Genomic DNA, 27,627 nt, shown 5'->3' with positions numbered 1-27,627 from the left:
AAATCTAAGACACTTTAGGTCGAGCAACTTGACCTAAAGTAGAGATTTTTGCTTTGAATCCGTGTCGGGCGCACTTATTTTTAAGGAGTCGCTTGGCGTTCGGATCTCATGTGCTAAGATTCAAGTTCAATACCGCACTTTCAATTATACAATTTCAATACCGCACTTTCAATTATGCAATTTCAATTCCGCACTTTCAATTATGCAATTTCAATTCCGCACTTTCAATTACGCAATTTCAATTCCACAACTTTACTTGCCTAGTCCTTCTAGGCAATGTGGTTCTACCTCCTAGTCCATTTCTAGGTGGTCTTGTACTTTACTAATTCCGCACCTATTTTGCATTGTGATGTTGCTTTACTTGCTTATTGCTTTCATCCCCTAACATGCTAAATACAAAAAAATACAAGGTTACGCCACGCTTAACAAAGATAATTTCTTGGACAAACCGATCTTAGGTTCCCTTAAATTAACTTTAAAGCAAAGTGACCACAATACAAACTAGAAATTCGATTTGTTCTAAATTCAAACCCACATAGTCTAAACTAGGGTATTTTCGAAAATGTTGTGCCAGACATTTGAATCATTTTTAAAGCTCGCGGAATAAGCATCTCGTTCCCTTGCCCGGATCTCACCCATCCGTTTCTAAGATTCAATGCCTTATCCTAATAGAGTCATTTTTTGGTCTTTCCAAACGAGACCCTAAATAATGTTTGGTGGCAACTCCTTCAAAATACAAAGACACAAAAGTTCTAAAACCGCACCCCGTAGGAAGGGAAAGCAACGTACGAAAACCCCCTACAGCAACCTAAATAAAACATTTCATACTTGCTCCCTCCTCCCAGCTGCTCTCTCCTCGTATCACACCCAGCTGCTCCCTCCTTACTTCATCACTGAATTTCACTTCACTCGATCTCCTCTCCTCTCTTCTCTTCAGCGCCGCCGCGCTGTGACCACCGCTCCCACACCGCCCTGTCGTGACCGCAGTTGGGGTCGCTTCTTTCTTCTTCTATTTCCTCTTTATTGTTGGTTGTGTTGTTCTTTTCCACCACGTCGCCGCCGTTGTCGGTGGCCTCTGGTTCCAACCGTTGATGCTTCATCATCTATCCGGTAAATTACTCAAACTTCCTCTCTTAATTGATTTAATTGATTTTAATTTGGGGATTTTAATTGTGGAAGGAGCAGACTTTGGCCGGAAAACCTGCCGGATTTTTTTGTTAATACTGGTACACAAGGCGGCGGCTAGGAGACTATTGCGTAAGTTTTTCGAATTCAATTGAGATCATTGTATCTCCTAGTGAACTGTGTAGTCTGGAATTTCTTGTTTGACCTTTGTATTTTTGATGAGTTTTGAATTTCTTGGTTTTATGCTTTGTATGCAGTAATTAATTATGTGTTTGATGCTGATGGAACAATGTATCCTTTTTGCGTATGCATATATTTACATTTGTTGCTTAGCTTTTTGTTTGATCATCTCAGTATTTCCCTTTGTTACTCAGTTCGTATGGAGTATTATGCTTGTTCAATTGTTGAGTTATACTTAAGGTTATGGAGTTTGTGGGGCGAGTCAGTCTCGAAAGGAAGACTCTTTTTGTTGAGGGGGTGGGGGGTGGAGGGAAAGTGATGCTGAAATGAAGTGTAAACTTGCTTGGAAGCTGTCGTTTTCTTAGCAATTCTTTATATAGGTTAAGGAAATGCTTTTATAGCTTTTGCATTCTGTGTTATAGTTTAGATTTTTACAAGCAGTTGTCCTGGGCACATATTTTGTCTCCAAGTAGCTTAAATAACTTTCCATCCTTATTTTAAATAGTTTTTTTTCTTCCTTTTCTTGTCCTGTCTTTCTTGTTCTTTAATGTGTAACTTTTACAAGCATTTCTTGGATTTGATTGTGTTGTCTTTTCACAGTATCTTTTTGGTTTTATACATTAGCTGATATTTTAGGGTTCAAAATGTTGAGGAGAAAAATGGGGCCTTAATGTTGATCGATGTTAAACAATTATCTGTTCTTTGTAGGAGCATGTCCTTTTAACTTCATCGCTGCTGAAAGTATAATGGGAATAACAGCAACGGATTGCTTTACTGCGTTTGCTCCATATCTGGCTAATGTAGTATGTTGCCCGCAATTGCATGCCACCTTAGTTATTCTTATAGGTCAGTCGAGTAAAAAAACCATGTTGTTTGCCCTAAATGAGACGCTTTCAAAGCAATGCCTATCTGACGTTAACCAAGTATTGGCGAGCCAAGGTGCAAATGACAATCTTCAACAGATATGCAAAGTTTGGGAGTCCAACCTCATCGAAGGGTCTTGTCTTGTAAAAGATGTCAGAGAATTTGAGAAAACAATTGACACTTCTAAGCTTATGGCATCGTGTTAGAAGATTTATCTTGTTAATGAATGGTGCTCCTTAACTTGTAAGACTGCTTTATCAGAAGCTGCTAGAAATATCAGCTTGAAGCTTGGTGATCTTACTGATGTACCTCAACTTTCGGATATTGATGAAGATTGTAAAAGTATTGTTTTACGGTGGCTAGCTAGTAAACTCAGTCCATCCCGTGCAAAAGAAGTTATAAGAGGGTTGTCAAATTGCCATATTAACAAAGGTAAGCAGTCTGAACACATTATCAAATTTATCTGCGGCAAATTTACTCCTAAAAGACCTCTTGGAGAGAACTGTGCCTTGAAATTCTAGCATTATTTTAACTTAATTAGCCGTGTAGGGTCCCGCAACTTCTAGTAACATACTCCGTAGTATTTTTCTTCCTAAATTTTTATCTAGATTAGTATGCAGGATTGAAAGAGTGACTTGTAGTTGGGATGAACTATTACCACTAGCAGCAGTGATATAATTTTACAAGTAACTCTTAGAAAGTAGAAAGGACAAGAACAGAATGAACATTGTCGGTAATTAATCAAATGATGTGAAGAATAGTCTGCTTGTATGATTTCTTTGCAACGCTATCAAACCACAATTTCATTGATGGTACTTTAAATAGAATCAAACTTGTAATTATGTTCATTGATGGTACTTTGTAGTTTAAGATTGTTTGGTGCTGAAAGGAAAATCTTGTTTTGTTAAACTATAAATCTACATGGAAAATTATGAACATATTTGACTAAAATTGAATTAAATTAAGTAGTGATTTGCTTATTCTTCTTCTTCTTCTTCTTCTTCTTTAATGACCCTGTGTAATCTTTTCTCATCTCAGTGTGTCCTTTATCTTTCCCTGACACAAGACGTGTTGCTAAGAAGTGTGCTAATGTAATAAGCAACCTGACGGAATGTTATACTGCCATAGGAAGCTACGTGAGTCACTTGCAAAATCAGAGTTTTGTCACCAACTTGCAAGCTCTTAATTGTACTGCTGCACTTGGAATGAAGTTGCAAAGAAGCAATTCTCAGTCCAAGGTAATTTTTTTTTTACTTTACTACTTCCAATTATTTGGACTTGGCATAAATTGAAAATACAATGTTAATGTTGATTTTGATTTGGGTTTTAGTTCGGGTTTGATCTCAAGCACAATCAACTTTCCGGAATTGATTTGACTCTATAGTTTTTTATGGAAATACTTTGTAGATGTATTCTCGATCACAAAGTTGTACCATGTCATTTACAGCTTTGAAATTGTTAGCTTGTTTTAAGATTTTGCTAAATGCTATTGACTGATTGAGATAATTATGCATATGAATGCGGCATGATTGGTTGGAACCACTTGATTATTGAGTTGGGGTCACACGCTGTTTCATCTGTTTTATTCATGGAGCTTTAGTTAGTTTTAAAAGAGCGCTTTCTTTGACTATGGTCTAGCTAGAGGGGCGGAATTGGGTTTGATCCTTTCCAAACCAGCAGAATAGGCTACTGTATGTCGAATTTTCTTTGGGAGCTATGATCAGATTATCTTTAATCCTGTTTTGTTTAATTTATTTGCATTTAGTATTGTATGTGGACGCATGCGGGGTTAGTTGGACTTTCTAGTATTCCGATGATAATGTGGAAATAATACATGTTTAAGGATGATTTGAATCTGAAATAGATTTTAAGACTGTCCTGCTATGCCTTGTATATTTGGCTGGGATGCTTTCAGTTAGTGGGGTATTTCAAAGCAATTGCCAATGTTAGTTATTTCCCAGTCATAATGACAGGCTAAATCGCACTCCTATCAAAGATAAACCTAACGTTCACCAACTAAAAATATAGCAAGGGAAACAGGGATCGTATCCACAGGGAAACAGGCGTTCTTTCTACTATTAAATTATTAATCTAGACTACTGGTAACAAGAGTTGGATTGGTTTGTATATTAAACTAAAACAAGTAATCAAATCGGAAAATAACAATATTAAAAGAATCTAGGGCAGCGGTTCACCATAAATGCAGACCGGGATTGGACAACGGACAATAACAATCAATTAACAATCATAACTAGGAAAACATGCATCTCTTGAATCTTATGAATTCCTTAGGATAGAACAACTAGCGGGCTCTCGCTACGTACTAGAAATAATTCCTATCTAATAGCCACAGATCAAAAACATCAGATTTATACCTCTCGGCGCATAATCTAAAGTTAATCAAACTCAAATCAAAATAGTCCGGCCGAACAGAATTGACGAGCAATAATAATAAGCTATAGAAATTATAATCAATCAATCAATAATCAAGTCCACATATAATCCCAATCATGCATTCATGGATCCCCTAAACCCTAGAAATTGAACTACTCACTCATGATAATAAATAACAACGCAATTAACATAATGGAAAACATGATTAAAGCAATGAATTAAATTAGAGCAAGAAATAAAACCGAATTAAAGGACAATGGAATAATAAAGCTTGAATCTTTGATTAAAATTAAAACTAAGTGTTTTGAGAAATAGAGAAAACTAGAAATAAACTAAGTATTCAAAACTAAAATAATAGATGTCACTAAAAATATAAGGGGCTAGTATTTGTAGTTTGCCCAAAATAGAGCCCAAAATCGGAAATAAAAGCTCGCGAAATACGCTGGAGGTTGGCGTCGCCCGATCGGACGATGTGCTCGATAGTCGGCCCGATCGGGCGGTTGCAAAATGCCCAGAACAACGCCCAGAATGACCGCCCGATCCGGATCGGGCGAAGCCCGCCCGATCGGGCGCGTGTTGAAACTGCACGATCCTCTATCTTAAAAACGTCATATCTCCTTCGTTATTCGTCGGAATTAGGCGAGTGACCACTTTTTGGAAAGCTATTGAAGTCTAGAATCCAACCCAATTAGAATTACATCATTTGGAGTTGTAGAACTTGAGTTATGCTTAAAATAGTGGACTATAGTCATTTTTGTACTTCCTTCGTTATTCGCTTTGCTTCAAAACTCTTCAAACTTAATGTTTGTGCTCTCGAAAGTACATAATATCTTGCATTGATTCAAATGAGTAGTAAATGCACAAAAATATGCTAATTCCTACAATGATGAACCTGAAACTACAAACACACTACAAGGAGCACATTAGTACTAAAAATCGCTCCGAAGAGCTCATTTGAGATCAAAAAGTACTAAGGGACGGGGGTAAAAACTCTATATAAAACACACATATCACATAACCTACTAGAGGGATAGCGAATTACATAAATTGACCTTGATAAAGTCTCTGTTACTTACTTACTGCACCATATTGTAATTATTAATATAAAATGTTGCATGTAACTCTATTCAAGTTATTATGTTTCCTCTTGCTATGTTTTGCTTTAGTCTCTAGTCAAAATACTTAAGTAAATGTCTAAAAGACAGTTTTGAATGAGGTAATTGGTTGCATCTGTCAAGGTTTCCTCACAAGCTTCCTTTGCCGGAGAGTAATATTCGTGTCAGTTGTGCCTCTCTGCATCATCCTGTTAAAGTTGTTTTGGGACTGGTGATGAGCGACATTTATGTCGCTCTTAGCTTAGGATTTCATGTTAGTTTATTATGCTTTTTCATAGTTTTTATAGCTTTTCGTATGATTTTTATAAGTTTCTTTCCATCTTGTGCTTTATAGGTGATTATGGTGAATTATGATGGAAAACAAGTAGAATTGAGCCAAAACAGGGGATGTGCGACCGAACAGGATTTCGTGCGCCCAAACAGTGCTGAATTGGTGGACTCATGGAAGATGCAGCTTTGTGCGACCGAACAGCCCTTTTTGTTCGATCGCACAAATTGGATTTTGGAGACAGAATGCCCCAATTTTGGTAAACGACCGCACATGATTTCGTTTGACAGCACAAGAATTTGTGCGCCCACACATGATTAGCTGTTCGACCAAACTAAAATTCGAAGAAGACATGGGCCAAGAAAAGCTCATTCGACCGAACAAGATTTCCTGTTCGGTCGCACATGACGAAGGAGTTTGTCTTCGCTTCGTTTGCTCGCACATGATGAAAAATTTGCTCGAATTGGTTTTCTCTATTCGATCGCACAAAGGGTATGTGCGACCGAACACTGACGTGGGTTGCAGATTTTTGAATTAAAGCTTCTATTTGGGGAAACTTATAAATAGATTTTTCATTTTAATTTTAGGACATTCAATTTTAGATTTACATTTTTAGAATTCCAAAATACATTTTCAGCATTTCTAGAGAGAGAAACTCCTTTTCTTTGAAGCTTCAAGTTGTAATTTCTTCATCTCTCTTTCAATTTCTTGCAATTTAATTCAATTCCTTAGTTCTTTGTTCTTGCTATTTTGTTATTGTTCTTTAATTCTTCTTTGATTCTTGGAATCCTCTTTGCCTTGATTTTAGTTTCATTGATTCTCAATTTTTTAATTGATTTTGCAATTGAATGTTCTACTCTTTGATTCCTTCTTTCTACTCCTTCAATTACATGATTGCTTGCCTAGAATTCATGAATTCCCTAATTTCTAGCATGTGTAGTGAGTAGACTTAGGTTAGGGAAAGGGGAGAATCTAGGGGCTGAATTAGGGGAAATTGATGGTTGAATGTTGATTGATTGATGTAATTAAATTTGATTTGGTGATAGGATATCCATGTATAATTGAGTGGTAGTTGCAAATGCTATTTGATTGGATTTGATTGGATTGCATAGGCTAGGTTTGGCAAGACATTGTGAGCCTAATTTGTGCAAATGAATAGTGGTTCCTATTATATGCAAGTTGTTTAGTCTAGGATTAGGCGAAAGCTCTTCCATAGATTAGACGCTTCGCGTGCCCCATCCGAGAGGTGGCGGGCATGTCATTCGATTCTATTCCCCTATGCACTAAGTCGTTACATAATCATGATTGCTTGATTGTTTAGATCGTTTCCCCCGATTTCCCTAGCCTATCCCCGACTCCCTAGCATTTCCCTATATTGGTTAATTCGTTTAATTGTTAGCATAGTTTTCCTAGAATCTAATTCAAACAAACTCTTGTCCAAACTAGCTTAATACCTGACTCAATGCACACCGTTTCTATGGGACGATCCCTATACTTGCCGCTATAGTCCATATAGCCGGTTAGTTAGGAGTTTATAAATTTTGTTTGGTCGAGTGGTTTTCTTTTCAACGACGGAAAATCATCTTATCAACTGGTAACTGTGTCTTCTATGTTATGAAGGGTTTCTTGTAATTGACTTCTTAAGTAGTGTGTTATGATTAGTATGTGTAATTATTGTTCAAAGACCCCCCACCCCTGCTCATCTTTGTTGGATTGGAATTTCTATGCAAAGTAAAACTCACAAGTCTTTCTTTGACATTCACTAGGTCGCATCTGACAATGGGATCACTTCTGATTCCACCTCATCTAATCAGGGTGTCCCCAACGTCAAAGGTGAGACTGGTCAAGAGTCAGTTTCTGGGAAACACTACAAGAAATTTACCTTATCGTGGCGATTATTTAGTATCGAATGTATAAACGCTACTATAAGTCAATAGTATGTGTTAAATAATATAGACAATTATCTCAATTTATAATCTCTATGTTAGCCTTTAATTAATCAAGACGAAAAACTAATTAGATATTATTCCCAGTATACCGCCCTATTTTCACAAATTGCGCTCAAATTTTTCAGTCAAAACTTTTTCCCTCAAAACGTTTTCGCTCAAACTTTCAGTTCCCTCCACTGCCAAAAGTCTTCTCAAATTAGGGTTAATCAGTTTTCTCTTATCCTCCATAGGTGACACCAGTTGATACCAAAATCTTGAACTCGAAGCGCGGATTCTGGGAGAGGGTGTGAATAATTCGCTCAAACGTTAATTGGGTTTTTCATCCTGGATTCTTAACCTGATTTCACGAAACTCCATTGCAGCTGTTTCTTCACAAGTTCAAGGTAATTTTCCTCTTTTTTCATTTTAATTCTTTTCAAAATTTTGTTAAGTTTTCTAATTATTTTCGAAATTTGGTTGAATTTTCCCCATCCTTATCAAATTTTGGTTGAATTTTCCTAATTCTTTTCGATTTTTGGATGATAATTACATATTAATTTGGTTCTTGGTTGTTCCTTTGTCATCACTTCTCTCCTTCCCCCGAATTGAGGTATTCAGAGCAAACAAATTTGCCATTCTCTATTGATTTCACGAAGCATATCCAGGTAATTTTCCTCTTTTATATTCTATTTCTTTTCGAATTTTTGTTGAATTTTCCTAATTCTATTCTATTCACTGTTAAGTTCTCGTGAGTTCGTTATATTTTGTTTTCCATGTTGGTGATTAGGTGGTATCTAGGTATCGTGGGCATTTACTTGCTGAGAAAATATATGTTGAAGCTGTAGCTTTGTGTCCCAGATTGCTGCAAGGGTCTGCTTCAGCATGGGAAAGGTACTGGACTTTCATTGTATCACATTGTATGTTTTCCCCTTGGTATTGAGGGTTTGTTTTTCTTTATAGATGGATTATTTGCTTTGTTCAGCTTCGTCAGCTGCCAATTTTAACTCGTTACATGCCAACTGAGAACCCTAAACTCAGTGATACTTTATATGAGTTTGTTGTGCAGATTGTGCCTCAAAATTTGTTGCAAAGTTGATATGATTGTCATATACTCAAGATTTTTCCTTACATATATGTTATGATCCAGCTTGCCCTTGTGGCTCTTGCATTGAATCCTGCATACCACAAGGATTTCTTATCAGCTGCGATGTCTTGGTTGCGATTAGTTTACTCTGCCTTGACTATTTTGTCAGAGATTGAGCCTCAACTTAGAGCTTCCTTGATGACCGACAACCTGAAGGAGGTCATACTCTTTTTGCTCTTGCTTTCTGTATTTGAATGCAATGCTTCTCACATATTACATGTGTTGTTCTCAATGTCAAATATCCAGGCAGTGGCAGAGTTATACGTGAGAACCGGGCAAAACGAGAAAGGATTTTCATTCTTTACTGATGTAAGTATGTAGGCCTAAATATTTTTCCGATCCTATCTGTAGAAACGGTGAACATGCAGCATTGCGCTGTCAATAATGATGATCATTGCTTAACCAACTTTTTTCTGGTTGCCTCTTTTTTCAGCTTTTGAAACCAGAAGTTTTCGACTTCATTGAGAGACATAGCTTGCATGCCGCGGTTCGTGAAAAGGAAAAGTGATTTATCATGAGCTTTGGTATTGATTTCGAGTCCTATAGTGTGGTTTGTTTGGTTATGATTGTCTTTTTGCGTTGGAAGACATCAATGTTTTTGTAACTGCACCCTATCTGTTTAGTGGACATTCACCTGCAAATTTATGCTTGATTTGGTAGTCATAGTTCCTTAGACCTTTGCATATTGCTCACTGAAAGCTTTCTTTTGTTCATCACAGGTTGTCCAGTTGATGATGCTTGACACCAAACGTGCAACATCCTTGCTGATCCAACAAAGGGAGCTGATTACCCCATCTGATGTAGTGTCACAGCTTCTATAAGGTTGGAGATAAGTGTGATTTCAGACACTTTTTGCATGCTTTATTGAGGCCAGTCCTCATGCAGGAAGGGATTTCCATGATATGTAGGTATTGTCGAAAACCCAAATTCCTTGGCTAGGACCAATTTATAATATTTCTTAAGGATGCTTAGGCCTTGTGCGCTATTAAGTTCTCAAAAAACAAGTTTCGCCCAACTTTATTTTCTCCCCTTTTTCTATTTCTTGGGTGTGGGTTTTGGGGAATAAATCTGTGGTCGCAGAATATACACCGGGGAACTTTAGAGCCTGACCTTGCTCAGCCTCATCTTCTGGAGTTCACTTTTGAATCACGACTGTCATTCTGTTATAACATTATATAATCTGTGGTCAAATGTTTAGTTGTCTTGGAAAGTAGATTCTGTTCTCAAAATTTCAGCGGTTTCTCTATTTTAAAATCATGACTAGCTCTTCTATATTTTAAAATCATGAATAGCTTCTCTTTGCGGTATATGGTAGCTTTTATCTGCCATCTTAGGAGTCATTTGACCTATAGGATTTAGTGTGCTGTCTTATTCTTTGATTTTGGAGTGCTTCACATCCCTTGAGGATAACATTATATTCTTGAGTGATTTCTTGAAATTACTACTGTCTAGTTAAGGCAATTCCTGCCTGTTTGTGCTTGTATACCCAGAAGGAACATTGTTATCTGTTAAAGTATTGCTTCACTTGTCCCAGATATTGGTTTTTTCCCCATTTGTCTGGTAGAACTGTATTCTTGTGGTTGTGTTCTTAGCTATGTTTCTTTTTGACACTTTCATCTGCATGAAGTTAGAAATTCATTCGCCCAACTTTCTTTTCTCCCCTTTTTCTATTTCTTGGGTGTGGGTTTTGGGGAATAAATATGTGGTCGCAAACTGATAGCTAAATGCAAGTCTTGAAAATGAAAGTTTTGTATTAGTGGATTGATGAAAATGCATTGATTCCTAACAAAAATGATTAAGCGTGAGTATTGAGAAATGTGGCTATCGTTATTTTATTTAAATATGTCTTTTCTTTCTGTTCTTTATTCAGAAATGGCGAATGAGGAGGATGCAGGAAAAAACAGCAAATCGTTGATGCCAAAGCAAGAAACATTAGTCACAATGTCCGTTGTACTGAATGTGGAAGTCAGTCCATTGAAGATTCCCAAGCTGACATTGCCATCCTCCATAGAAGAGTAAGTCCTATTGTCTTATGTATCCATGTATGTACTTCATATATTTTGATAAGGGAGAAGTTAAAGTAATTTTGAGCAAGTCCCCAAATTTGTTAGATGTTGGAAGATCCATTCGGTTCCTTAATTTGATTGTAGATTACACATGTTTATGTCAGTTATTTTGTTCTAAATGAAGCAACTATGATATCTGGTTTAAGAATTCAGAGTTGTGATCGTTTCGATATAGATTCCTTAGCTGATTCTTGTATAACTAACTGTCAATGACCAATTTGATTGTTGTCTGTATCATATTGAAAATAAGGATAAGGTGATTCAATCACCCAATTGTCAAATGCTTCCTCTGTCAACAACAGTCTCTTTACGACCCTCGTGTGCTCAGTAGATATTTACCACTAGGACCCCAAATTGAATAAGAACCAGGGTGGTAAAGAAACTGCTGCTAAACCAAATAAATTAGTTGGGGTTTTTTTTCCAGGAAATTATACCAGCTAGATTCATCAAAGCAGCCTCTGCAGCACGATATTGGGCTTCCCTTCTGGGTGTACCAGTTCATTCACCGGTTTTCTCTCCAACTAAATAAGCCCACAAATTCGTCCAATAGAGAAGTTGAAGCAAGGTACATCGAAAAAAAATGAACAGACAATCTGCAAGCCTCTGCAGCTAGATTCATCAAAACAGCCTCTAGAGTACGATACATGGGGGTCATTAAATGCTAAGCTTAGGTAGCAACGCATACAGGCGGTAAGAATTGTTTACTTATACTTTATTTTTTTGTTGTTGGTTGTTAATCCATAACTGAAATGCTTGCTGGTATAGCCTTGGTGTCTCTGTAGCACATCTGTGTCTGAAATGCTTAATAAGCAGTTGGGAAATTATTAGTCATCCATCAATAAGGATTTCTTCTAGTATGAATTTAGAGCACCCTTTAGAGCAAGAATACTTAAAGGGCTCAATTCCTGCAAGCCTCTATACTGTTTATCATATGCATGAATGGTATCCCAGCAATAACTTGGTGAGGTTGATCCAATTTACCTATATAATTACAGAGCGTTGTTTATCACAAGAGTTGGCAACTATTTTTAAATGAAGCAGAAGTATTTGTGCTTATATTTAGTGATGCTTGAATCATTAACTCGGAGAAAGGGATGAGATAATTACATAATTTGTTGTGTGCAGTTATATCCTGCATGTTAGCTTATCCTATGTTGAGTTGTCGTGAGTAGTCCGGCCTACTTGTTATTTCACATAGATTCCTAAATTGTTGTAATTTGCCAAACTGCTTAAGTTTACAAAAGGATAAGGCTCATAGTTTTCAAACCCCACAAAGCTATCTGTTGGTCCTTGGCATGGGATTGCTGCAACTGTTGGTGCTTGCTGCAACTCTAATGTCATAGTTAACTTGTTAAGTTGTTCTTACTTGTGCGTTTGGTTGTGTGTTTTGTTAGCTCTCTTTTTTGGCTTTCGTTTGTAGTGGGTATGTTGATTGTTGTTGTTTCTACTAATTCCATAGACAATAGACTTAGCTATGACTTTTTTTTTACTGATATTAATTATCGTGCATTTTTTTTACGCGCAGATAACTCATGTGGAAAACGGTGAAGTTGAGCTCATTTTGAAAAGCACCTCATGTAATCGAATAATATATTAGTTGTTTCGTTATCATTGTAGTAGTTAAATAGTTATAAGTCTTTTAGATTATTAGACAACTTTTTATCACCTATGTAATAACTTATGACTTACTCCATATGATTTACTTATTTATAATATTATTTTCTTCTTGCAATTATCAAGCATTTTAAATTTATTATTTTCGTCAATATGCTTGATAATGGAAACTTTTGACAGGCCATTATAACATACTAAATTCTACCGTAAAATAACATAGTTCTTTTTGTGGCGATTATAATCGCCGCTATAGACTGTCAATTTGGATTGTTATCTTAGCAAATGTATCAATTACGAATTAATAGTATCACTTAAATTTGCAACAATAAGTAACCTATAGTAGTGATTATAATCGATACGATAGGTATCTAATAGCGTCTATTGCATTCGCTACTATAACTACCAACACCATCGATTCTTTTGGCGCTAAAACTAATGTATTTGGTATGTGAAATTAGGGAATTATAGCGATTATAATCGCTACAATAATCGATACTATTATACATAGTATTTCGTATCGATTGTTTTGGTCTACCCCATTGAATGTAATAATCGCTACTAAAGGCTACAACAACGGTGGCTACCGCCTCGAATAGCTAATTGTTGGGGAATGTTTTCGTAGCGAATATATTCGCTACTAAAGGCTAAAATAATCACCACGAAAGCCCTTTTTTCTTGTAGTGAAAGATGTGTATAATCCACCTGCTAGCTATTACAGTTATTATTATCCAGGTTAGACTTTTGTTGTACTTTCTTTCTGTGTACTTATTCATAGTATGCTTCCTGGCTGAAATGCTATGATGAAAAATAAGTTTGCTTGAAATTTAATGCAAGTGGTATTAACTATTACTTCAGTTACAAAACAAAAAAAGGAAAATTGATTAGAAATAATTCAGATAATACTTCGTCTGCATCTTTAATAAAAATAGAATTAACTAAGGAAAAACACAAAGTATAAGGGGTTGTTTGGTTGACATCTAAAAATGGGGGAATTTGAAATTCATGGGAATTTATAGATTGTCTAGTTGTTTGGTTGACATAAACATATAACTAACCATATAAATCATGAAAAAGGTTTAGAATTTGAATATAAGTTCGTTTGTTGGTAGTTGGGATCGAAAATGCCATTTTTGGCTATAAATGACCTATATCGACCCAAATGACCCATAGGCGTAACGAACTTGAAATGAATCTTAAAAACCTCTAACTAAGAATATTAAACATAAAAACGATTTAGAAAGTGTTCTTAGGTTCATTTGTTGATATTTGGGATCGAAAATGCCACTTTTGGCCATAAATGACCTATATCAACCCAAATGAACCATAGGCGTGCATAAAGAGCTTGAAAAGAGTTTTATAATCATATAACTAATCATATGAATCATTAAAAAAGTTTAGAATTTGGAAATAGGTTCGATGTTGGTAGTTGGGATCGAAAATGCCATTTTTGGCCATAAATGACCTATATCGACCCAAATGACCCATAGGCGTGCATAACGAACTTGAAATGAGTCTTACAATCATATAACTAATCATATGAATCATGAAAAACGTTTAGAATATGGAAATAGGTTCGTTTGTTGGTAGTGGGGATCGGAAATTCCATTTTTGGCCATAAATGACCTATATCGACCTAAATAACCCATAGGCGTGCATAACGAACTTGAAATGAGTCTTACAAACATATAACTAATCATATTAATCATGAAAAAGGTTTAGAATTTGAATATAAGTTCGTTTGTTGATAGTTGGGATCGAAAATGCCACTTTTTGCCATAAATGACCTATATCGACCCAAATGAACCATAGGCGTGCATAACGAACTTGAAATGAGTCTTATAAACATATAACTAATCATATGAATCATGAGAAAGGTTTAGAATTTGAATATAAGTTCGTTTGTTGGCAGTTGGGATAGAAAATGCCATTTTTGGCCATAAATGACCTATATCGACCCAAATGACCTATAGGCGTTCATAACGAACTTGAAATGAGTCTTATAAACATATTGATAATCATATGAATCATGAAAAACATTTAGAATATGGAAATAGGTTCGTTTGTTGGTAGTTGGGATCGAAAATGCCATTTTTGGCCATAAATGACCTATATTGACCCAAATGACCCATAGGCGTGCATAACGAACATGAAATGAGTCTTATAAACATATAACTAATCATATGAATCATGAAAAAGGTTTAGAATTTGAATATAAGTTCGTATGTTGACAGTTGAGATCGAAAATGCCATTTTTGGCCATAAATGACCTATATCGACCCAAATGAACCATAGGCGTGCATAACGAACTTGAAATGAGTCTTATAAACATATAACTAATCTTATGAATCAGGAAAAAGGTTTAGAATATGAATATAAGTTCGTTTGTTGGTAGTTGGTATCGAAAATGCCATTTTTGGCCATAAATGACCTATATCGACCCAAATGACCCATAGGCGTGCATAAAGAACTTGGAATGAGTCTTATAAACATATAACTAATCATATGAATCATGTAAAAGGTTTAGAATTTGAATATAAGTTCGTTTGTTGATAGTTGGGATCGAAAATGCCATTTTTATGTCAACCCAAATGAACCATAGGTGTTCATAACGAACTTGAAATGAGTTTCATAATCATATAACTAATCATATGAATCATTAAAAAGGTCTAGAATGTGGAAATAGGTTCGTTTGTTGGTAGTTGGGATCGAAAATGCCATTTTTGGCCATAAATGACCTATATCGACCCAAATGACCCATAGGCGTGCATAACGAATTTGAAATGAGTTTCATAAACATATAACTAATCATATGAATCATGAAAAAGGATTAGAATGTGGAAAGAGGTTCGTTTGTTGGTAGTTGGGATCGAAAATGCTATTTTTGTCCATAAATGACCTATATCGACCCAAATGACCCATAGGCGTGCACAACTGATTAGCGACATTTATGTCGCTCTTAACTTAGGATTTTAGTTCATTTTATTAGCATTTTATTATTATTTTTGTTTATTTTTATCGTTTTTAGTTCGTTTATCGCATTTTTGAATTAATCGTAATATTTTTCTTGTCTTCCGTAGATTTTAGTCCTTTTTGCTTTAAACGTGCCTTTTATTCGCATATTCATTGCGTAAGGGTCGTTTTGAGCATTGACGTATTTATAATGTGTCACTATGCTTGACGATGTTTAAAATGATTTTACGATTTGGAAAATTGTGATGCGAATTAATAATACGATTTTCTATTCTTAATAACATGTATTGCGATTTTCTAACATGCTATACGTTGCTTATTAATTTGCAGCGACGAGCTTCTAATGCACAGATTAGCAACCTCACGAGCAACAACATCAGCTACACGAAGCAATCTACTTAGCTGCTGTTGATTAAGCTTCGCTGCTGCTCACAAAGTGCGCGCAAAACAGCCCCTCATCATCTCAACTACAACAGCCTCGTGGACTCATATTCATGAGCTTTGAAATGTCTTGATAGCAGCAACAAAGGGGGTTAGTAAGGCCAGAACAACAGCACTCGAGCATCACAAGAACAGCAGCAATAAGCAAGCAGAATAGCAGCTATGCATCGCAAGAACAGCAGCGCGCAACAGAATTGGCACGTACAACTCTGTGTGGTGGAACAACCTTGCAGTGCGGTCGAACAAGCCCTGCTGTGCGGTCGTGGTACAGAGCTCGGGCGCACAGTTGGGCAGAATGTTTACAGTAGCTGCTGAGTTTTGTTGTGCAATCGAACAAGTATAGGTGTGCGACCGAACTGAACCTTGTGCGACAGAACATACCCTATATTCGATCGCATAGCTGCGCGGGTTTGAAGTTATAAAAAGAAATTCGCAGCATTGTTTCGAGTCAGTTTTTTGATGTCATTTTCATTTTTAGAGACTCATAATTAGAATTAGCTTAGATTCTAGAGAGAGACTTAGATTAGGGCTTAGATTGGAGGTTAGGATTAGGATTCTTAACTTCAAATTCTCCAATTCTTAGTGGATTCAAACTCTAAATTTCAGATTTCTTTTCTCTTTCATTTGAGTTTTGTTCTTCAATTTTGATGCAATTTCAACAATTCAAGGTATAATTCTTACTTTTCTGTTTAATTTGTTCTTTCATTCTTTAAATGCTTCATTAATTTCGTTTAAGCTTTGATTTCATTGTTGAATTCTAGAATTAGTTTCGTATTTTGAATTTTCTTGATTTTTCCCCCAATTTTGATATTTGAATTTTCTGATTTTTGTTGATTCAATTAGTTTCACTAATTCAATTAGTTTCAAGGTTAGGATTAGTTTTAGTTTAATCTTGATATTAATCATGCTTATTGAGTAGTTCATAGTCTAAAGATTTAGGTTGAAGCCTTGGGAATGAATTTGGGGAAATTGTAGGGAAATTCATGTTGATGTTGTAATTAAATTTGATTTGATGATAGGATTTCCATGACTAATAAATTAGTAGTTGCAAATTCTAGTTTAATTAGGATTGATTGGAGTGCTTCATCTTGATTTGGCAAGAGATTGTGAATCTCTATGATGCATGTGAAAAGTAGGTCTCAATTGCGAGTTGTCTAGTCCTAGGATCATGCGAGGGCTTTTCTTAGATTAGAGGACTTATCGCGCTCTATCCGAGAGGTGGCGAGCTCGTCAATTGTTTCTTTTCCCCTATATGTCAAGTCATTGCATAATCGATGTGTGTTGACCTTTGTCCTTCCCCTAATTCAACTTCCATTGCCGATTCCCGAAATCTCTAGAATTTCTTTACTTGTTCATATTTCATACTTTTCTTGCTTTCATTAGATTCATACAAAAACTCATTTTCCATTCGAACTAGCTTTTGAACACATTAGATTGAAAAGTCAAACATATTCATTCTCTTGGGACGATCCCTATGATTGCCACTATAGCTCATATAGCCGGTTAGTTAAGTGTTTATAAATATTGTTTGATAAAGGTGTATTCATTCAACGACGGAAAATACCTCTATCAAAATGGCGCCGTTGCCGGGGAATGGCATCATTGTTTGATTTTTCTTTCTAGTTCTCTAGTCTAGTTCATTTTTCATTTTCTTTTTTTTTTAAAACCAAAAAAATGGAAAATTCCTTTGTTTCTCAAAATGGTGAATCGATTACACTTGATGATCTTCTCTATCTCCATGATAATTTCCTAAGCTCTTTGAAAGTTGAATCTCCCAAATAATTGTTTGAGATGCTCCTTTTCATGAAGTATCTTGAAATTCAAGAAGTGTAAAGAATAGATTCTAGTTTGAATTTATTTGAGGTCATGTCCCAATAAGTTGTAAAAGGCTTTTGGGAATCTCTAACCTAATGCAAGAATCTATTAAGGATGTTTCGCGGAGAAGAGATGAGTTTGAGGCTATATTGCCACCTATGATACAAGACATTGAGGAGTTGAGTATTGAAGAGTTTGTTCCTACTCGTTCCTCTTTGAGTGAATGCCTTGATGATGGTGATGAAAATCTATTTGCTCCTTTTTGCCTTGAAGTGCTTAAGTCGATTCAAATTGAGGATGAAAGTGAATGTGCCAACCAAAAACTTTTAAAAGTGAATGACGGATCCTATGTTGAGATTTCTTGTGCTCTTTGTGATGTGAGAGAAATTATTTGTGAAACTTTTGTTCCCACTCCCTTCCCTCATTCCCCATTCCGAAAGAAGGAACTCAACATTTATCCTTCATTTCCCATCTCTTTTCCCTTTTTATCCCAACTCCCACCGCTTGAGGATTCTTTTTCCTCTATTGATCCTAATGATTTTCCTTCCTCAAAGGAGCAAGAACAAGGGAGTATTTTTTTTGTTTTTCATTTTGATTTTTCTTATTTTTAGTTCCCCACACCCCGTAGGCATAGAGTTGCATTCTACTTTGTGCTTGCTTCTCAATTGAATCTTGCCTACTTGTTACTCTTGGATATGTTTGCCATTGCATATGACAAACTATTGCGATCATTGTCGGGGTATTTACAAGAGGTAAAAGGCGTCAAGCTAATGACGTAAAAAGAGCTCTTCTCGGGAGGCAACCCGTGGGTTTTGGCCATTTGGCCCATGTATACTAATTTTTCTTGATTTTTGAAGTTTTTGTGCCTCAAGCTTTCTTGATGTGGAAATCTTTGCATTCACCTTTGCCGTGCCCGGTTATTCTTATTGGTGAGTTCGTTCGTTATTACGGTTCTTTGCGGGACTTGCACCCCACGTCATCACCGGTTATATCCTTCTAACTCACATGCATTCTTTGGGACTGGCATATTTCTTGTGGGGCATTTGGTTGGATGGGTAGCTGTGCCCCTCCTAGTTTCGTTTTAGGCCTTGAAGACATGGCCTAATTCAAGGTTGGGGGAAGATTTTATTGTTTGGATTGCTACTTTGATCTCCATGTGATGGATTGCTTGATTTTATGAATATTTTGGATTTTGTGCATATTTCTTGATTAGTGTCTTTGATTTTCCTTATTTTCTTTATTTTTCTTATTTTCTTTTCTATTTCTTTTTCTTTCTTTTTCCTTTTTCGATCTTTGTCAAGGCAAGTTTTTCTAGTTTTTAGGATTTATTCTTGATTTGGGCAAATAAAAATGGATCTTGTAGGCTAGAATGCTTTTATTCCTAATCGGTAGATGTTTGCACGGTTTTCAATGTCTTGGGTCGAATCTAGGATTTTGGTGTTAAGGAAGTCGGTTAGAACTTTGGGTAGCATGAGTCTTGAACCCTTGGTTTGTGGTAAGACGGTGTCGATCTCTCTAGTGACTTGAAACCGGAGAGTGTAGTATTTTCTCCCATTGGTGAGGATCATGTTCATATTAAACCAAACACATTGTATACATATATTGAGTGGCATGGATCCTTGGCATTGACATTCTCATATCCCGAATTTTACTTGTTCCTTCTCGAGACCGCGACCGAACTACTTTAGGGGACGATAGAGGCATTTCTTTCGGTGACTATTTTTCTTTTTAATTAGTTTAGGACTTTATTTTCTATTTTTCTCATATATTTTTGTTTACACTTGCCCCCTTGCTAGCCATTTGAGCATTTTCCCTTCATTTCGTATAAGCTCATTACAAGCCTATTAGCCTTTGTTTTATTTTCACCCTTAGAAGTGATAGTGAAGCTTTGAGTTATTTTGCTTGATGGTTTTGAATGATTATGCAATAATGAGGAATGATTGATATTGGTTGGAATGGAAAAGTTTGGGAAATATGTTGTATATAGTGAATAAAGAAGCATAAGCAAAAGGAAAAGGAGAAAGGAAAGTTTTGAAAAAGCCAAAAATAGAGAAAAACAAGGCAATGAGAAAAGTTTCAATTGAAACACAAAAAAGGAGAAAATCAAATCAAGAAAAGTTCAAAAAGAGTTTTAGTTTAGTTTTGTTGTTGAATAAGCTTGGGGGTGCCTCAAATAAGTGGTATGAGTTTGTTTTGGTTCGATTTGCTTGAGTAAAGTTCATTTCGCGCTTCACTTTGGGATTGAGCACCAATTTCCAAATTTGTTCCACGCCCTACCCCTAGCCTATACGATACACCCTAAAAATTCCTCTTGACCCTTTTGAGTTGAGTCATTGTCGGTGGAGGGAGGATTTGGTCAAATATATGGAATGGGATTGTCATGCTAAGATGTCGAATAACCTTCTCTCCTCCCTTGCAGTTCTTGTCTTTTCCGGCGTCTTCGCGGCGTCACGAGAAGCTATTCTTAAGGGTGGATGGGGTCTAGAGATTTGACGCGGTAAGATCGGTTGAAGGGGAATAGATAAGTGAAAACCCTTAGTTCTCTTTGCTTCACACTTGAATCCTTCACTCGACTTAGGACATTGGTTAGCGTGCATTCGTTTATTGGTTAGTAATAGTAGCATTCTTTCGTGCTCATTCCATAATAAAGGCCCTTTTCTTGAATTTTGTAGTTTTATTTTTACTTTCCTTTCTATTCTTTTCCTTTCTTTTCTTTTCTTTTATTTTATTTTTTTTTATTTTCTTTTCCTTTTCTTCCCTTTTTCTTGGTTTGTTTTCCTTTTAGATCTTACCTTGATTGTGTTTTTGGAAGAGTTATGGGTGGTTCTCTTTGGAAACCTTTGCGACATCCCACTCACCCTCATGAGCGATTGTGGGGTTTAAAGAGCTTTTTACATGTGCTTAAATGAAAACGTGATTCCTACGAAAGTGAGTTAGTGTGCATTCTTGTAGTTCTTATTTTCGTAAATTTGATTTTTAATAAATAAGCTCATTCTCCTTCCCGTTTCTCATTCTAGCCTGGGGGAGTTTGATGAGCGACATTTATTTCTCTCTTAGCTTAGGATTTTAGTTCATTTTATTAGCATTTTTTTATTTTTTTTCTTAGTTTTATCGTTTTTAGTTCGTTTATCGCATTTTTGCATTAATCGCAATATTTTCTCGTCTTGCGTAGATTTTAGTCGTTTTTGCTTTAAACGTGCCTTTTATTCACATTCTCATTGCGTAAGGGTCGTTTTGAGCATTGATGTGTTTATAATGTGTCACTATGCTTGACGATGTTTAAAATGATTTTACGATTTGGAAAATTATGATGCGAATTAATAATACGATTTTCTATTCTTAATAACATGTATTGCGATTTTCTAACATGCTATACATTGCTTATTAATTTGCAGCAACGAGCTTCTAATGCACAGATTAGCAACCTCACGAGCAGCAACAGCAGCTACACGAAGCAATCTACTTGGCTGCTGTTGATTAAGCTTCGCTGCTGCTCACAAAGTGTGCGCAAAACAGCCCCGCAGCATCTCAACTACAGCAGCCTCGTGGACTCATATTCACGAGCTTTGAAGTGTCTTGATAGCAGCAAAAAAGGGGGTTAGCAAGGCAAGAACAACAGCACTCGAGCATCACAAGAACATCAGCAATAAGCAAGAAGAATAGCAGCTATGCATCGCAAGAACAGCAGCGCGCAACAGAATTGGCAGCTACAGCTCTGTGCGGTCGAACAGCCTTGCTGTGCGGTCGAACAGGCCCTGCCGTGTGGTCGTGGTACAGAGCTCGGGCGCACAGATGGGCAGAATGTTTTTAGTAGCTGCTGAGTTTTGTTGTGCGACCGAACAAGTATAAGTGTGCGACCGAACTGAACCTTGTGCGACAGAACATACCCTCTATTCGATCGCACAGCTGCGCGGGTTTGAAGTTATAAAAAGAAATTCGCAGCATTGTTTCGAGTCAGTTTTTTTCATGTAATTTTCATTTTTAGAGACTCATAATTAGAATTAGCTTAGATTCTAGAGAGAGAATTAGCTAGATTAGGGCTTAGATTAGAGGTTAGGATTAAGATTCTTAGCTTCAAATTCTTCAATTCTTAGTGGATTCAAACTCTAAGTTTCAGATTCTTTTCTCTTTCATTTGAGTTTTGTTCTTCAATTTTGATGCAATTTCAACAATATAATTCAAGGTATAATTCTTACTTTTCTTTTAATTTGGTTCTTTCATTCTTTAAATGCTTCATTAATTTCGTTTAAGCTTTGATTTCATTGTTGAATTCTAGAATTAGTTTCATATTTTGAATTTTCTTGATTTTTCCCCCAAATTTGATATTTGAATTTTCTGATTTTTGTTGATTCAATTAGTTTAATTAATTCAATTAGTTTCATGATTAGGATTAGGATTAGGATTAGGATTAGGATTAGTTTTAGTTTAATCTTGATATTAATCGTGCTTATTGAGTAGTTCATAGTCTAGAGATTTAGGTTGAAGCCTTGGGAATGAATTTGGGGAAATTGTAGGGAAATTCATGTCGATGTTGTAATTAAATTTGATTTGATGATAGGATTTCCATGACTAATGAATTAGTAGTTGCAAATGCTAGTTTAATTAGGATTGATTGGAGTGCTTCATCTTGATTTGGCAAGAGATTGTGAATCTCTATGATGCATGTGAAAAGTAGGTCTCAATTGCGAGTTGTCTAGTCCTAGGATCATGCGAGGGCTTTTCTTAGATTAGAGGACTTAGCGCGCTCTATCCGAGAGGTGGCGAGCTCGTCAATAGTTTCTTTTCCCCTATATGTCAAATCATTGCATAATCGATGTGTGTTGACCTTTGTCCTTCCCCTAATTCAACTTCCATTGCTGATTCCCGAAATCTCTAGAATTTCTTTACTTGTTTATATTTCATTAGATTCATACAAAAACTCAATTTCCATTCGAACTAGCTTTTGAACACATTAGATTGAAAAGTCAAACATATTCATTCTCTTGGGACGATCCCTATGCTTGTCGCTATAGCTCATATAGACGGTTAGTTAAGTGTTTATAAATATTGTTTGATAAAGGTGTATTCATTCAACGACGGAAAATACCTCTATCAATAACGAACTTGAAATGAGTCTTATAATCATATAACTAATCATGAAAAACGTTTAGAATATGGAAATAGGTTCGTTTGTTGGTAGTTGGGATCGAAAATGTCATTTTTGGCCATAAATGACTTATATTGACCCAAATGACCCATAGGCGTGCATAACGAACTTGAAATGAGTCTTATAAATATATGACTAATTATATGAATCATGAAAAAGATTTAGAATATGGAAATAGGTTCGTTTGTTGGTAGTTGGGATCAAAAATGCCATTTTTGGCCAAATATGATCTATATCGAGCCAAATGAGCCTTAGATGTGCATAATGAACTTGAAATGAATCTTAGTAACCTCAGAAAGTTGTTTTCACTACCAATATAATTTCTTTTTGCTCTTATGAAACCTAATTTAATTTATTGGTTTGCATGTACGTTTTTCTTTTAAAGGTTTTCAAAACTCCAAGAGAGGGGCCCTTACCAAAGAGGAGTTGGATGAAGTTCGAGACAAGTGGGCTATATACTACAACGATTGTGTAAATAGAGCAGGCTTGTAGTTATCCGTGACTCTTACATTCCTTTGTTATTTATTGATTTAATTAATTACATTTGAATTAATTCGGTAATATTATTGGAAATTTGAAATTTATATCATTTTAAAGGAATGTCAAGCTGATGTTTGGTGAAACAATATTCTATAAATTATAATGCAGAATTTTATATTGCAAAATCAGAAATTATATTGCAGAATATCAGGAATTATATTGCAGATTTTTTTTTTTTAAAAAAAAAAACTCAAAAGTTGCCCTTGTTTGCAACAAGAGCAACTTACGTGAAGCTTATAAGTTGCTCTTGTTGTAAACAAGAGCCACTTATGTGAATCTTATAAGTTGCCCTTGTTAAGGATAACTTTTGATAATTTTACAAAAGTGACCCAGCCATAGGCTGCCCTTATAAAGGGCAACCTATAAGCATATTTTAAGTGCAACTTATGATGTTTTTTCCTCTAGTGTATGTTTATCTTTAATTGCAAAAGATTTTATGAAATGATTTGCAAAAAGGTTTTACAATATTCTACTCTCCTTCTGTTTGCAAATAAAATGAATTGAAATGAATTTACATTGTTATGGTAGTTGTTACTGAGCCTCGGCTCATGATGTTGCTTTTGGTTTTAGGTACTGAAGAGGACATCGGGATGGATTAGTGGTGAGGACGTATCCGTTAAAGCAAGGTTATTTAAGTTGAATAAGTTAGCTTTAATAGTTAATTATTGTACTAAAACTCTTGCTTTAATTCTAAGAACTATTATGGTTTGTATTATGACGATTTAGTTAATATTATGAGTCTTCTATTTCATTAATCTTAGTTTTGAATAATATTGAATTATGCGCCTTGTATCTCTGAATAGAGAGGTACGACATGTGACACACCGACTAAATTAGGATACCGCTGCTAATTATAGATTAATTAACTTATAAAATTGATTAGAAGTCGGGGCGTTACAAAATGAAATAGAAAAACAAAAAGAAAGGCTTTAGAAAATGAGCAAAATACGTAGATAACCGCGTAAGGCATATTCTAAATAATTAAAACCGGTTACCTTGACATCTTCCCACAATGTGTCTTTTATTCCTAGCAAAACGTCTTCCCAATCTTTAGTCACTATTAAGACTTTTGTGCGGCTTATCTCGCCAATATGATTCTTGAATTCTTTTGCCCATTTTCCCATGGGTCGGTTGAAGCAATCCCATGAAGGAAATAATTCATTTAATGCTAAGTCTAATAAATACGGTTCAGTATTAATTAATTATGCAAGTTAATAATTCATTGAGATCAAGTGAACTGTATGCCTAGCTAGAGGCCACTTCAGTTCAAGTGGAATTAATAATATTAATCCACAACTTACTCTTGACTGAACCCGTAGGGTCACACAAATAGTACGTGAACGGATCAATTATTTAAGTGAATTAAATACTCCATTTATGGATATTCGGAATTGACGGATCTCGGTTCCAGTGGGAGCTGAAATCGTCAAAAGGCAAATTATGAATACTACGGAAACGATGATATTGCCGGAAACGGAAATATGGATCGTATCGGAAATATAAATATTATCCAAGTCATAGATGTTGCCGGAAACGGAAACATGGTACGTATCGGAAAATATTATCAGAAATGGAAATATTGCCGGAATCGAAAATATTGCCGGAAACGGAAATATTACCGGAATCAGAAATATTATCAGAATCGGAAATAAATTCCGGAAACGGAAATATTAAAAATTTGTTCGAAACGGAAATTAATTTCGGAATTGGAAATATTAAATATTGTTCGAATCGGAAATGAATTCCGGAATCGGAAAATGAATCGAAAGCGCGGCGTACGAAATAAACATCGGACGAGCTCGCTAGACGCAAGGCCCAGCACGAAGCTAGGCCTGCACCTAGCATAGCCCGCGCAAAGCGAGAAAACGAAGCAGCAAGCCCGCGCCCCACCAAGGCAAGCCCAGCAAAGCGCAAGACGAGGCCAAGGCCAGCCAAGGCGAGGCAGCAGGCTGGCAGTGCCCACGCTTGGGCCGCGTGCCAACGCTGCTGGGCCGCGCGCGCGGACAGCGCCCCTTATGGGTTGTTCGTGCGTTTCGTTGTGTTCGTGCATGCTTCGAATTCTTAGGCGCTTAGGATTTGTCCGGTTAGATTATTTCACTAAATTCACTAGAGTTAGTCGTTTAACTAAACACTAAAAACAAAGGTTTAATTTAAGTCTAATTCTAATTGAATTAGATAAATTGAATCCTAGTGGATTTCTAAGTCCGATAATCCCACCCTATAAATATGTGATGAATAATCACAATTTATACATAATATTCTCAAGTATTCATATAGTTTTAAGTTTAAACTAAGCTTAATAATTTGTCAAATAATTAAGTACGAATAACATTAAAACCTTAGACTATATTCTAATTAATTGAATCTAAGGCGGATCCGAACGTGCTGTGGACTATCTACGGAGGGATGACACTTGGAGTTCTAAACTTGTTCTTGTTCGGTTCGGGAGCAGCTAGGGAAGGCACGCGTCACATGTATGTATCCTAGATTATGCTAATTGACTATGTGGCAATTAATTTGGATTCCTGGCATTATGTTTTTTCCGCATGAAATATATGTTTTATATTTGTCATAACCTAACATCCCATTCAATCACCCTTGGAACCCCATGCATGGATTTCAACCCTTTAATTTTGAAGGACCTCTTGGGTTCATTTTCTTCATTTGGGTCGCTTGATTTTGTGACTCGTTAGATCGCTCTGAATTTGCCTCTTGATCTGATGGCTCTTGTTCGTTTGGGGGATAAGGTGAAGCATATCTTCATCCTCCATGAAATCAGTACACAGGCTGCTGCTTGTTTTCAACTGTTGCTGCCAGAACTACTTCCAGAACTGATGCTGCTGCTTGTTTTCAACTGCTGTTGCCCGAACTGTAGTCTGCTTTCCGGTTCACCCTGCACCATAGGATCATGCTTCGAATTTACTTATAGATAACATGTGTACGAGCTTTTAGAGCAGCTATGTGCCATATTATCCATGTAATATATCACTAGAATAGAAGCACTCATCTTGAGTTAGTTTAAGTATATGCCATATTATCGTGCCATCATTAGGACCTCTTCACAAGTTCACATCAAATATTTTCCAAGTAATTTCAGACTGAACAGAAAGAAACAATTATGCTAGGTAATAGATGCTTATATGATCATATCAGTTAGTAGCAGTGATGATTCAACTGTATCAGATCACGATCAATCATACCAATTAATACAGGGAGACTGCCTAGTTGTTACCATGTTTCAAACCACATGAAAATCAAACAATTACGAAGTATGTATCATATGAACTTATCAAACAAGTGAATCTTAACCACACTGTATACCCGAGTTTGTATAATCTACACAGAAAAGCACCTCTACAATGACTATGATGACAAACAGTACATCAAGGATTTGTACGTAATAATTGTATTGATTACAGTTTGGAGAACCATATATAAATCTAGACATGTCAGTCAGAACTAGCCGAAAATATGAACTTTTCTAGAAGAGGCTCTATAAGATCTACAAGCTAAAGTTACCTCTTTTAGCACATACAAAGAGTAGTAATAAGCATAAGAACCAGTTCACAAGTTTACTGAGTAGGAGGAAATTGATTAATATGATTAAAATAAACCTTAAAGTGATATTGTTCCACTAAGACAGCAAGAAATGCAGTACAACATAAAGTGTTAATGTTCTACTAACACAACAAGAATAAGCCACAATCTAAAACGTATAGGGGGCATGCTAATTCACTACAACATATAAGATCAAAGAGGGTGAAAAATATCGCCCTCTTTGATCTAAATCTCGCCCTTTTAGGCTATTAGGGCGATTTTTAAATCGCCCTCCCATCGCCCTGTTAGGCTCGTTGTATTAGCTTAGCAGGGCAAGCAATATTGTTCGCCCTTTTTGATTTCAGTCAAAGAGGGCAATATTTTTCGCCCTCCTTGATTGAAATCAGAGAGGGCAACTTTTTTTCGCCCTCCTTGATTGAAATCAGAGAGGACAACTTTTTATCGCCCTCTTTGATTATT

At 36.1% G+C, this 27,627-nt stretch overlaps 1 long non-coding RNA gene and 1 pseudogene across 1 annotated transcript in view; both read left to right on the top strand.

The window, feature by feature from the left end:
- Positions 1-26,593, top strand: part of LOC130463921 (uncharacterized) — a 30,452-nt gene extending 3,859 nt beyond the window's left edge. Inside the window, exon 5 of the long non-coding RNA XR_008924135.1 lies at positions 24,181-26,593. This is a non-coding gene — a long non-coding RNA (uncharacterized lncRNA). The remainder of the gene's footprint in view (positions 1-24,180) is intronic.
- On the top strand, positions 156-6,670 carry LOC110795955 (uncharacterized GPI-anchored protein At1g61900-like; annotated as a pseudogene).
- Positions 26,594-27,627: the final 1,034 nt, after the last annotated feature.

Source organism: Spinacia oleracea, chromosome 6 (assembly GCF_020520425.1).
Source record: "Spinacia oleracea cultivar Varoflay chromosome 6, BTI_SOV_V1, whole genome shotgun sequence".
In the NCBI taxonomy this organism is placed as follows: domain Eukaryota; kingdom Viridiplantae; phylum Streptophyta; class Magnoliopsida; order Caryophyllales; family Amaranthaceae; genus Spinacia; species Spinacia oleracea.
Note: the sequence above shows the minus strand (reverse complement) of the source record. Positions and strands in the feature narration are given on the sequence as shown.